The sequence below is a fragment of the Equus przewalskii genome, chromosome 7 (assembly GCF_037783145.1).
Source record: "Equus przewalskii isolate Varuska chromosome 7, EquPr2, whole genome shotgun sequence".
NCBI lineage: Eukaryota > Metazoa > Chordata > Mammalia > Perissodactyla > Equidae > Equus > Equus przewalskii.
The window spans coordinates 39,311,013-39,324,691 of record NC_091837.1 but is presented as its reverse complement, the minus strand read 5'-3'; the positions used below and the strand labels follow the sequence as shown (position 1 = coordinate 39,324,691).

Below are 13,679 nucleotides of genomic sequence, written 5' to 3'. Positions count from 1 at the left end.
CCTACTCTGATATAGAGCTGCAATTTTCTGATTCTGTCTGTCTCCTTGCTCAAGGTTTTGAAAACCTTTGATTTTTAGTTTCAGATAGGAGGGCTCCTTTCAACATTTCTTTTAAGGCAGGTCCAGTGGCAATGAACTCCCTCAGTTTTTGTTTGTCTGGGAGAGCTTTTATTTCTCCATCATATCTCAAGGATAATTTCCCTGGATAGAGTATTCTTGGCTGATAGTTTTTCTCTTTCAGTATTTTGAATATATCATTCCGCTCTCTCCTAACCTGTAGGGTTTCTGCTGAGGAATCTGATGAAAGTCTGATGAGGGCTCCTTTGTAAGTTATTTTCTTCTCTCTCACTGCCTTTAACATTTTTTGTCATTGACTTTTGACAGTTTTAATATTACATGCCTTGGAGAAGATCTTTCTGCATTGATGCAATTAGGAGTTCTAGTAGTTTCATATATTTGCACATCCAGTTCTTTCCCCAGGTTTGGGAAGTTCTCAGCTATTATTTCTTTGAATAAGCTCGCTAATCCTCTCTTCCTCTCTTCTCCTTCTGGGATAACTATAATCCTTATGTTACTTTTCCTAATTGAGTTGGATATTTCTTGAAGAATTTGTTCATTTTTAAAAAATCTTAGCTCTCTCTCCTCCTCCATGTGAATCATTTCTAGGTTTCTATCCTCAAGCTCACTAATTCTTTCCTCCATATGGTCTGCTATATTTTTAATACTTTCTACATTACTTTTCATCTTACTTATTGTGTTCTTCATCTCCAGAATTTCTGTTTGTTTTTTTTTTTTCTTAGAGTGTTAATCTCTTTGGTGAAGTACTCCTTCTGTTCATTAATTTTATTCCTGAGCTTGTTGAATTGTCTTTCTGAGTTTTCTTGCAACTCAAGTTTCTTTACAACAGCTATTTTGAATTCTCTCCCAGTCAGATTGTAATCTTCCGTAACTTCAAGTTTGGTTTCTGGAGAGCTGTCATTCTTCTTCTCTTCTGCTGTGTTACTGTAGTTCTTCATGGTGTTTGATGAATTGATCCCCTGTTGGCACATCTGTGGTAGTAACCATCTTCCTTATTTGGGTACATTTCATTACTTTGCTTTTGTGCTGCTTCTGATTGTAACTAAGAGCCTACACTTTCCACCCTCTACTACCTCTGCCAGGGTATTGTCAGTGCCCTCCTTGTGCCACTGTGCCTCTGGGGTTGCTGGTGCCTTGCCGCTTACAATCTCACTTTAGTCTCAAGTGTTGCCACCAGGGTCATCAGGCTGTGAGCACTTCTACTGCTTCCAGGGTCACTTGGGTCTCATGTTCTTTCACTGGCTGTCCTCAAGCTTGGATGCTGCTGCCTCATGCACCATCTGTGCTGTCACTCCTAGGCTATCTGGGGATGCTGGCTGCACTGCTGCCAGGGGTGCTGGGTTCATGGGTTTTGCTGTTGCTGCCAGGGGCCAGGGGAATTGTATGCAGCCCCCTCTGTTGGTGGAGCTGGTGTCGGTGGTGGGACCACTGGGGATTAGGTCACTAGTTTGGCTGTGGTTCCTGAAGCCTCTAGATGCAGGTTCCACTTGCCACCACTAGTGGGGAGCAGGGGCTAAGCAGGGAGAGGTTTTTGTTGTTGTTCCCCGTGCAGCCTCTGGTCTCTGGCACTAGCCAATGTGTTTTGAAAACTCAGGTCAGAGTACCCTGCCTCAGCTGGGAAAATCCGAGTTTTGAATACTATGCCTACTATTGGAAAGACCTGGTCACTGCCTGGGGAAGGAGAGGGGTCGGGGGTGAGCAGGCTGAGTTTGCTGGGAGATGAGCAGGGAGCAAGTCAGCCCAAGTTTTCTGCCCCCACCAGTACCACTCACATGCAAGCAGGCTGAATCCACTTGTTTTCTGGCAGGCATGCAGGCCAGTGTGAGGATCCATGCCCTCGATCACTGCTGCCACAAAAGGGGAAGGTGATTGCTCCCCTAGTTCCACTGCCTCCCAGGGGTCCAGTCCACCCACCTTCAGTTGTATAGATACCAGGATCTCTTATGCATCCTGTTGTGCTGTGCAGGGAATCCTCTGTTGGTCAATGGATGTCCAGTTGGTTGTAACGTAGAGGGGAGAGACAAAGGGAAAACTCACTCCACCATGATGCTGATGTCACTCTTCTATCCTATTTATTTTGACCAATCATTGAGTTCAGTAAGATAACCACAAAGCTAGAGTCCATTATCTAATTCATTATCTATCACTCTTAAACTCATAAAATCTACCAACTGGGGTATGCCTTCTGAATCTTCAGAAAACTGATTTAAATATTAAGTAGGAAAGTCCCAACTAAGAAGCTCTTCAGAACACCAGAGACATTTTTCCCAAGCTGACATTGATTACAACCTAACTTCATAAAGGTTGATCTGATATTCTCTACTTTACTCAGAAAAATATTATAAAAGACTTAATAAAACTTCCTGCTGCAATCTCTAAATACTAACTGTAATAACCTCATATCTAGTAAAATTTACTCCAAAAAGTCATCAATTTTTCCTTAGTTAATCTAACTAAAGTCCAGTGTACTTAGTTTTCTCCCTTTTACTCATTAATTCAGTCAACAGATATTTACCAAGAGCAAAGTCTATGTGGTAATGAAGAAACAGATGAGGTCTCTGGCCTTCACAGAGCTTTTGTCTTAGGGAAAATAGATAATGAATAAATCATATAAAATAAAGGAACAGGGTCATAAGAGTATATAACAGGAAGCCCTAATCTAGTCTGGAGATTAGGGAGGCCTTAATTAAGAAAATAATTGTGTTTTTTTGGTGAGGAAGATTGGCCTTGAGAGAACATCTGGACCCATCTTCCTCTACTTTGTATGTGGGACGCTGGTACAGCATGGCATGATGAGCAGTGTGCAGGTCCACGCCCAGGATCTGAATCTGCAAACCCCAGGTCACCAAAGCAGAACACACAAACATAACCACATCACCAGGCCAGCCCCAAGAAAATAAATTTTGAACAGAGACCAGAAAGGTAAGTAGAGTTAACCAGGAGAAGAGGGGGTTGGAACAGAATTCGGGAGAGAAGAAACAGTGAGTATGAAGGCCTAGAGGTCATGAAAAATATGGAATGATTGAAGGAAAAAGATCCTAATGACAAAAGGAAGAGGGCTAGGATGAGGCTAGAGAAGTGGGTAGGTGGGCTTCATACATCACATAGGGCCTCACATAGGCTCTCTGAAGGATCTGAGTCTTCAAGTAAAAGCAACAGCAGACCACTTAAGTGTTTAGAGAGTGAGACAATCTGATCATATTTTTATTTTTAAAAGACATTGTGCCACAGGGGCCAGCTGGTTGGTGCAGAGGCTAAGTGCACACATTCCGCTTCACCGGCCCGGGGTTTGCTGGTTTGGATCCCAGGTGTGGACATGGCACCACTTGACAAGCCATGCTGTGGTAGGTGTCCCACATATAAAGTAGAGGAAGATGGGCACAGATGTTAGCTCAGGGCCAGCCTTCTCAGCAAAAGGAAGAGGATTGGCAGCAGGTAGCTCAGGGCTGATTTTCCTCAACAAAAAAAGATATTGTGCCACGGTAATCAAGACAGTGTGGTAGTGGCTAAACAACAAATAGATTAATGGAACAGAATAGGGAGCCCACAAATAAACTCACAAAATTAGAGTCAACTGACCTCTGACAAAGAAACAAAGGCAATACAACGGAAAAAGGACAGACTTTTCTTCAAATGCTGTTGGAACAGTTAGACATCCACATACAAAAATATGAATATAGACACAGACCTTACTTCTTTCACAAAAACTAACTCAAAAGGAATCATAAACCTAAAAGTAAAATGCAAAACTATAACACTAGAAGATAACAGGAGAAAATCTAGGTGATCTTGGGTTTGGTGATTCTTTTAGACCTTTTTTTTTTTTTCTCCCAAAGCCCCCTGGGTACATAACTGTGTATTTTTAGTTGTGGGTCCTTCTAGCTGTGGCATGTGGGACGCTGCCCCAGGATGGCCCGATGAGCGGTGCCATGTCCACACCCAGGATTTTAACCGGCAAAACCCTGGGCCACTGAAGCAGAGCGCGCTAACTTAACCACTCGGCCACAGGGCCTGCCCTGGTGGTTTTTTTTAAAAAAACAGTCAAAAAAGCAAGATCCATGAAAGAAAAAATTGGTAACTTGGAGTTCATTGCAATTAAAAAAATTCTGCTCCATGAAAGGTGCTGTTCAGAGAATGAAACAACCTATAGCTGGGAGGAAGTATTTGCTGAACACATATCTGATAAAAGACTGGTATCCAGGGGCTGGCCTGGGGCGCAGCAGTTGGGTGCACACATTCCACTTTGGCGGCCCAGGGTTCGCTGGTTCGGATCCTGGGTGCAGACATGGCACAACTTGGCAAGCCATGCTGTCATAGGCATTCCACATATAAAATAGAGGAAGATGGGCATGGATGTTAGCTCAGGGCCAGTCCTCCTGAGCAAAAAGAGGAGGATTGGCAGCAGTTAGCTCAGGAGTGATCATCCTAAGAAAAAAAAAAAAAGACTGGTATCCAAAATATACAAAGAACTCTTAATACTCAGTATGAAAATAACCCAATTACAAAATGAGAAAGTGATCAGAACGGATATCCCACCAAAGAAGATATACAGATGGCAAATCACATATGACATGAAGCTCAACATCATATGTCATTAGAGAATTGCAAATTAAAACAACAAGATCCCACTATACACTTATTAGGATGGCTAAAATCCAAAAGATTGGTATCATCAAATGCTGGTGAGGATATAGAGCAACAAAAACTCTCAATAATTGTTGGTGAGAATGCAAAATGGTTAAGCCAGCATGGAAGATGTTTTGGCAGTTTCTCACACAACTAAACATACTCTTACCAAACAATTAAGCAATTGTGCTCCTTAAGCATCTACCCAAATAAGCTGAAAACTTATGTCTACAGAAAAACCTGCACAAATGTCTATAGTAACTTTATTCATAATTGCCAAAACTTGGAAGCAGCCAAGATGTTCTTCAATAGGTGAATGAGGTAAACAAACTGTGGCACATCCATACAACGAAATATTATGCAGAGGTAAAAACAAATGAGCTATCTACCTATGAAAAGACATCGAGGAACCTTAAAAGTATATTTCTAAGTGAAAGAAGCCAATCAGAAAAAGCTAAACACTGCATAATTCTAATTATATGACATTCTGGAAAAGACAAAACTGTAGAGAAAGTAAAAAGATCAGTGGTTGCCAGGGGTTCAGGGAGTGTTCGGGAAAGAGATGAAATGGTGGAATACAGTGAATTTCTAAGGCAGAGAAACTATACTATATGATACAGCAATGATGGACACATGTCATATATATTTGTCAAAACCCATAGAATGTACAATACAAAAAGTGAACCCTAATGTAAACTATGGACCCTAATTGTAATAATAACAATGTATCAATATTGGTTCATCAAAAGGAGCACACTAATACAAGACGTAAATAATCAGTGAAACTGGGGAAGGAGAGGAGTATATAGGAAGTCTGTACTTTCCAACCAATATTTCTGTAAACTTAAAACTGCTCTAAAAGACATAGTCTATTAATTAAAAAAAAAAAAAAGAAGTTAGTGTCAAGATGGTGGCATAGGTGGACTCTGAACTTTCCTCCTCCCATTGACAAAACCAATAAACAACAATTCCTGGAACAATTACCCCTGACAGAGAACTGAAACCTGGAGAAAAAGAACGCCCGCAATAAGGGACAGCCCTGAATCAGGTGGAAGAGGCAGAAATTCCTTTCCAGAGAGAAAAAAAGCTCTTTGCAAGCCACAGAGCTTCATGGCCAATGGAGCAACCCTAAGGTATGCAGCCTTCCCTGGAGGAGCAAGGGACCTGAGCAGGAGAGTGTTATCATTATAAGCATCCTTTGGACTTGGCACACTGAGACAAGTCTCATAATAATCTGGCTTTGCTGGCTGCTAACAACAAGAGGGAATTCTCCCAGAAAAGCTACCAGACATAAGAGAAAATAAAGCCTGCTCTTAAAAGGCCCACACACAAACTTACTTGTTTCAGAAAGCATCCTAAAATCACCAGCAAGAAAGGTGCACAGTCCTTTTGTAAAAAGAGACTCCCCTGATAGGCTCTGGGCGCATCTCAGTGAGAGGTAAGACCTCTCTGGGGACTGAGACATTGGCGGCAGCCACTATTGTGACCTAGTACAGGCGTGCTGACACAGACGCTGGCAGATGCCGTTGAAGCTCTTCCCCTGACCTATTAGCCCAGGGTCTGCCCCGCCAACTAGAGCACCGATTTAATCCAGCTCAGCCAGGGTAGGCAGACTGCCCTAGGGACTGGCCCCACACAAGAGCAAGCCCTCGAGCAACTTGTGGGACTGCATAGGTTGGGTGCCTGGATCCTCTGCAGGCAAGTGAGTGGGTCTACCTCTGTGGGGCAGGGCATGTCTCAGGAGTGGGTGGAGTGTGTGGGGCATTGGTGGAGTCTGTGGAGCCTCTGCAGAGGGGCGAATGGGTCTGATTCAGGGTGTCAGGATTGTACACAGTCCATAACTGTGTTGATGGTGTGTGTAGACCTGTGGGCTGTGGGGCTTGTCAGCTGCAGAAGACTTGTGATTTCAAACAGCCACACAGGAGATTGGCCCCACCTTCCAAAGCCTGAAACAAATGGGTACTCCTGTGCCAGGGGCCAGCCCTACTCTGCTGCAATCCTGAGAGTGCTGACAAAACCCATGCATGCTGGAGCCATACAGCAATTGTTAAGACCCTGAGCCTAGCAACCAGCCATGCTGGGGGCCTACTCACTTAACAGAAAAACTGCAACAGGAATGTGCTATTAGACCTTGCAGCCAACTGTGCTGCGGCTCCACAAACCCGATAAGCTGACTGAAGGGTCCATGGCAGCCACATGCAACTGAGCATTACAACCAGGCAGCTAAGGGGACAGCCTAGACAGTCTGGGCACCTGCAGCAAGAGCAACCCTGCCACAACAGAAGCACACATGTAGCTGACACAGGGGACAATCCTGGAACATTTGGAACTGGTGATGAGAGGAAAGCACACTACCATCTTTTACATAAGGCAAACTCTCCAATATCAGGAGACATAGCTGACCCACCTAATGCATAGTTATAAGCAGAGAGAAATAAGCAAAATGAGGAGGCAAAGGAATACATTCCAAGCAAGGCAAAAAGGACAAAACACGAGAAACAGAACTAAATGTATCAGAAATAAACAATCTACCTGGCAAAGAGTTCAAACAAAAAGTCATAAGGATACTCACTGATCTTGGGAGAAGAATAGATGAACTCAGTGAGAACGTCAACAAAGAATTGGAAAATATAAAGAAGAAACAATCAGAAATGAAGAATAGAATAGTGGAAAAGAAAAACTCACTAGAGGGACTCTATAGCAAAGGAGATGATACAGAAGAATGGACCAGTAAACTGGACAAAAGACAAATCACCCAAGCTGAACAGATAAAAGAAAAAAGAATTAAAAAGACCAAGAACAGTCAAAGGGAACTCTGGGACAACATCAAGCACACTAATATTTGTATAACACGTGTCCCAGAAGGAGAAGAGAGACAAAGGGGCAGAGAACCTATTTGAAGAAATAACAGCTGAAAACCTTACTAACCTAAGGAAAAAGTCAGACATCCAGGTACAGGAAGCACAGAGAACACCAAACAAGATAAACACAAAGAGGCCCATGCTGAGACACATTATAATTAAAATGTCCAAATTTAAAGATAAAGAGAGAATCCTAAAAGCCATAAGAGAAAGGCAACAAGTGACATACAAAGGAAACCCCAGAAGGGTATCAGCTGACTTCTCAGCAGAAACCTTACAGGCTAAAAGGGGGTGCCCAAATATATTTAAAGTGATGAAAGGAAAAAACCTACAGCCAAGAAGACTCTACCAGCAAGGTCATCATTCAGAAGGGAAGGAGAGATAAAGAGTTCCCCAGACAAGCAAAAATTATAGGAGTTTATCATCAAGAAACCAAGTTTACAAGAAATGTGAAAGGGACTTATTTAAGTGGGAAAGAGAAGAGCACAAATAGGAATAAGAAAATTATCCAAGAAAAAGGCAATAAAATCAGTGGTAAAGGGAAACATACAGTAAGGGTAGTAGATCAACCACCTATGAAGATAATATGAAGGTCAAAAGACAAAACTGCTAAAATTACCTATTTCAACGATAAGAGGGTAATGGATACACATATACACACAAAGAGGTTAAATATGATATCAAAAACATAACATGAGGGAGGAGGGGAGTAAAGCAGTAGAGCTCTTAGAAAGAGAACAAACTAAAGAGACTATCAACTCAATATAAATTGCTATATATGTAGGTTATTATACATGAAACTCATGGTAATTACAAACCAGAAACTTATAATAAATACACAAATAATTAGGAGAAAGGAACCCAAACATAATACTAAAAAAAGCCGTCAAACCACAGGAGAAAAGGGCAAGAGAAGAAGAAGGAACAGAGAAGAACTACTAAAAACCCCTAAAAAAGTAACAAAATCGCAATAAATAGATACAATGCAAAAATCCTCATCAACAGCTAGTTTAAATGTCACTAGACTATAAATGTTCCAATTAAAAAGCACAGGGAGGCTGACTGGATTAAAAAAACAAGACTCATATATATACTGCATACAAGAGACACACGTCAAACCTAAACACGCTCACAAACACAAAGTGAAGGAATGGAAAAAGATACTCCAGGCAACTGGCAATGAAAAGAAAGCTTGGGTAGCAATACTTACATCAGGCAAAATAGACTGTAAAACAAAAACTGTAACAAGAGACAAAGAAGGGCACTATACAATGATATAGGGAACAATCCAACGAGGGGATATAACATTTGTAAATATCTATGCACCCAAGACAGGAGCACCTAAATACATAAAGCAATTATTAACAGACATAAAAAGAGAAATAGACAGTAACACAGTAATAGTAGAGGCCTTTAACACTCCAGTTACACCAATGAATACATTATCCAAATAGAAGATCAATAAGGAAACACTGGCCTTAAACAATACATTAGACCAGATGGACTACCTGGATATATATGGAACATTCCATCCAAAAATCACAGAATTCGTATTCTTTTCAAATGTATATGGAACATTCTCCAGGACTGATCACATATTAGGCCACAAAACAAGTCTCAATAAATTTAAGAAGATCGAAATAACACCATGCATCTCTTCTGACCACAAAGGTATGAACCTAGAAATCAACTACGGGAAGAAAATCAGAAAAACCACAAATATGCGGAGATTAAACAAAGTGCTACTGAACAATGATTGGGTCAATGAAGAAATCAAAGGAGAAATCAGAAAATACCTGGAGACAGATGAAAATGAAAATACGACATGCCAAAACTTATGAGACACAGCAAAAGAAATTCTAAGAGGGAAGTTTACAGCAATTGAGGTCTACCTCAACAAACAAGAAAAATCGCAAATAAACAATCTAACAGTGAACCTCAAGGAACTGGAAAAAGAAGAAAAAACAAAGCCCAAAATCAGTAGAAGGAAGGAAATAATAAAAATCAGAGTAGAAATAAAGGAAATAGAGACTGAAAAAACAATAGGAAAAAATCAATGAAACCAAGAGCTGGTTCTTTGGAAAGATAAACACAATTGACAAACTTTTAGCTAGACTCACCAAGAACAAAAGAGAGAGGCTTAAATAAATAAAGTCAGAAATTAAAGAGGGGAAATTACAATGGACATCTCAAATATACAAAAGATTATAAGAGAGCACTATGAAAAGCTATACGCCAACAAATTTGATAATCTAGAAGAAATGGATAAGTTCTTAGAATCATACAACCTTACAAAACTGAATCAAGAAGAATAAACCAATCACCAGAAAGGAGATCTAAATAGTAATCAAAAACCTCCCAGGACAGCCTTGTGGGGTAGTGGCTAAGTTCATGTGTTCCGCTTCAGTGGCCCAGACTTCACAGGTTCAGATCCCAGGCATGGACATAGCATTGCTCACCAAGCCATGCTGTGGCGGCATCCCACAAAAAAAAGAGAAGACTGGCACAGATGTTAACTCAGTGACAATCTTCCTCAAGAAAAAAGAGGAAGATTGGCAACAGATGTTAGCTGAGGGCCAACCTGCCTCACAAAAACCCCCCACAACAATAAAAACGTTCCAAAAAACATAAGTCCAGGACCAGACAGCTTCCCTAGAGAATGCTACAAAACATTCAAAGAAGACTTAATACTTATCCTTCTCCAACTCTGACAAAAAATTGAAGAGGAGAGGAAGCTTCCTTACTCACTGTACAAGGCCAACATTACCCTAATACCAAAACCAGACAAGGACAACACAAAAAAAGAAAATTACACACCAATATCACTAATGAACATCAACGCAAAAATCCTCAACAAAATACTAACAAATCGAATACAACATAATACATTAACAACATCATACAACATGATCAACTGGGATTTATTCCAGGGATGCAGGGATGGTTCAACATCTGCAAATCAATCAATGTGATACACCCCATTAACAAAATGAAGAATAAAAATCACATAAACATCTCAATAGATGCAGAGAAAGCATTTGACAAGATACAACATCCATTTATGACAAAAACTCTTAATAAATTGGGTATAAAAGGAAAGTACTTCAATAATAAAGGCCATAAATGACAGACCCACAGCTAATACCATTCTCAATGGAGAAAAATTGATAGCTATCCCTCTAAGAACAGGAACCAGACAAGGATGCTCACTTTCACTACTCTTATATAACAGAGTATTGGAAGTCCTAGCCAGAGCAATCAGCAAGAAAAAGAAATAAAAGGGATCCAAATGGGAAAGGAACAAATCAAACTGTCACTATTTGCAGATGATGTGATTTTATATATAGAAACTCCTAAAGAATCCACTAAAACACTTTTAGAAATAATAAATGAATATGGTGAAGTTGCAGGATACAAAATCAACACATAAAAGTCAGTTGTTGGGGCTGGCCCCATGGTCGAGTGGTTAGATTCACACGCTCCACTTCAGCAGCCCAGGGTTTCACAGGTTTGGATCCTGGGCGCAGACATGGCATCACACATCAAGCCATGCTGAGGTGGCATCCCACACGCCACAACTAGAAGGACCTACAACTAAAAACAATATACAACTATGCACCAGGGGGCTTTGGGGAGAATAAGGAAAAATAAAATCTTAAAAAAAAGTCAGTTGCGTTTCTATACACTAACAATGAAGTGGCATAAAGAGAAATTAAGAATACAATCCCATTTACAATTGCAACAAAAAGAATAAAATACATAGGAATAAACTTAAACAAAGAGGTGACAGATCTGTACAATGAAAACTATAAAACATTATTGAAAGAAATTGAAGAAGACAAAGAAATGGAAAGACATTCTGTGCTCTTGGATTGAAGAATTAACACAGTTAAAATGTCCATACTTCCTAAAGAAATCTACAGATTCAATAAAATCCCTATCAAAGTTCCAATGACATATTTCCCAGATATAGAACAAACAATCCTAACATTTATATGGAACAACAAAAGATCCCAAATAACCAAGGGAATCCTGAGAAAAAAAGAATGAAGGTGGAAGTATCACACTCTCTGATTTCAAATACTACAAAGCTATAGTAATCAAAAGAGCATGGTATTGGCACAAAGACAGATACACGGATCAATGGAACAGAATCGAGAACCCAGAAGTAAACTTACACATCCACAGAGAGCTAATTTTTGACACGGGAGCCAAGAACATACAATGGAGAAAGGAAAGTCTCTTCAATAAATGGTGTTCAGAAACTGGACAGCACATGCAATGGAATGAAAGTAGACCATTATCTTACACCATACACAAATATTAACTCAAAATGGATTAAAGACCTGAATGTAAGACTTGAAACCATTAAACTTTTAGAAGAAAACATATGCAGTACGCTCTTTGACATCAGTCTTAGCAGCATATTTTCAAGTACTGTGTCTAACTGGGTAAGGGAAACAACAGAAAAAATAAACTAATGGGACTATATCAAACAAAAAAGCTTCAGTACAGCAAAGGAAACCATCAGCAAAATGAAAAGACAACTTAACAACTGGGAGAAGATATTTGCAAACCATGTATCTGATAAGGGGTTAATATCCAAAATATACAAAGAACTCATATATCTCAAGAACAAAAAACCTAACAACCCAATTAAAAAATGGGCAAGAGATCTGAACAGACATTTCTCCAAAGAAGATATATGGATGGCCAACAGGCACATGAAAGGATGTTCAACATTATTAACTATCAGGGAAATGCAAATCAAAACTACAAGGAGATATCACCTCACTCTGGTCAGAATGGCTATAATTAACAAGACAGGAAACAAGTGTTGGAGAGGAGGTGGAGAGAAGTGTCATACACCGCTGGGAGTGAAAACTGGTGCAGCCACTATGGAAAACAGTATGGAGATTCCTCAAAAAATTAAGAATGGAACTACCATATGATCCAGCTATTCTACCGCTGGGTATTTACCCAAAGAACATGAAAACATGAATGCAAAAAGATACATGCACCCCTACGTTCATCGCAGCATTATTCACAATAGCCAAGACTTGGAAGCAACCTACATGCTCATCAAAGGATGAATGGATAAAGAAGATGTGGTATATATACACAATGGAATACGATTCAGCCACAAGAAATGATGAAATCTGGCCATTTGTGACAACATGGATGGACCTTGAGGGTATTATGCTAAGCGAAATAAGTCAGAGGGAGAAAGTCAAATACAGTATGATCTCACTCATAAGTAGAAGATAAAAAGAACAACAAAGAAATACATAGAAACAGAGATTGGATTGGTGGTTATCAGAGGAGAAGCAGAGAAGGAAGAGGGCAAAAGGGGCAATCAGGCACGTGTGTGGTGATGGATTGTAATCAGTCTTTGGGTGGTGAACATGATGTAATCTACACAGAAATAAAAATATAATGATGTATACCTGAAGTTTATATACTGTTATAAACAAATGTTACTGCCATAAAACAAAAATAAATAATGACAAAAAAAGAAATGATGCTGTTGGTTGCAAAAAAAAAAAAAAAAAACCCAGCATGGCTTAAGAAATACAGTGTTGTTGGGCCAGCCCAGTTGGCGCAGTGGTTAAGTTCACACATTCCGCTTCTCAGCGGCCCGGGGTTTGCCGGTTTAGATCCCGGGTGCAGACATGGCACCACTTGGCAAAAAGCCATGCTGTGGCAGGCATCTCACATATGAAGTAGAGGAAGATGGGCATGGATATTAGCTCAGGGCCAGTCTTCCTCAGCAAAAAGAGGAGGATTGGCAGTAGTTAACTCAGGGCTAATCTTCCAAAAAAAAAAAAAGAACAGTGTTGGAGAATGCATAAGAAATGGGCCAGGGAGTGATGGCAGCATCATGGTGGAGCGAACTTGCCTGAGGTTATCTCCCCTCCGACATACAACAAAAAGGGACATTCATACTCCAACAAAAGACATCTTAACACAACACAAAAACGTCATAGAGACACATGCAGCCACACAACGGAGGGTGGAGAGGCTGGAGCCCCCCTCGGAGGAGCTGGAACAGGGTAACAGAAAACTTCGCTCCCTCCTCAAAAGACTGTGATCCGTGACCACAGGAGGCCTCTA

At 40.4% G+C, this 13,679-nt stretch overlaps 1 protein-coding gene across 12 annotated transcripts in view; it reads right to left on the bottom strand.

Annotated features, from left to right (window-relative positions):
* Positions 1 to 13,679, bottom strand: part of SPIRE1 (spire type actin nucleation factor 1) — a 216,885-nt gene that overhangs the window by 131,248 nt on the left and 71,958 nt on the right. The window contains exons 1-2 of one of the 12 annotated variants that reach the window (XM_070629578.1): positions 6,043 to 6,170; positions 1,993 to 2,146 (exon numbers count right to left, since the gene is read on the bottom strand). The exons of the other annotated variants lie outside the window; for them this stretch is intronic. The gene's annotated coding sequence lies outside the window, so the exon portion shown is untranslated. Of the gene's footprint in view, positions 1 to 1,992; positions 2,147 to 6,042; positions 6,171 to 13,679 lie in introns of those variants that run through there. 12 annotated transcript variants of the gene reach the window in all.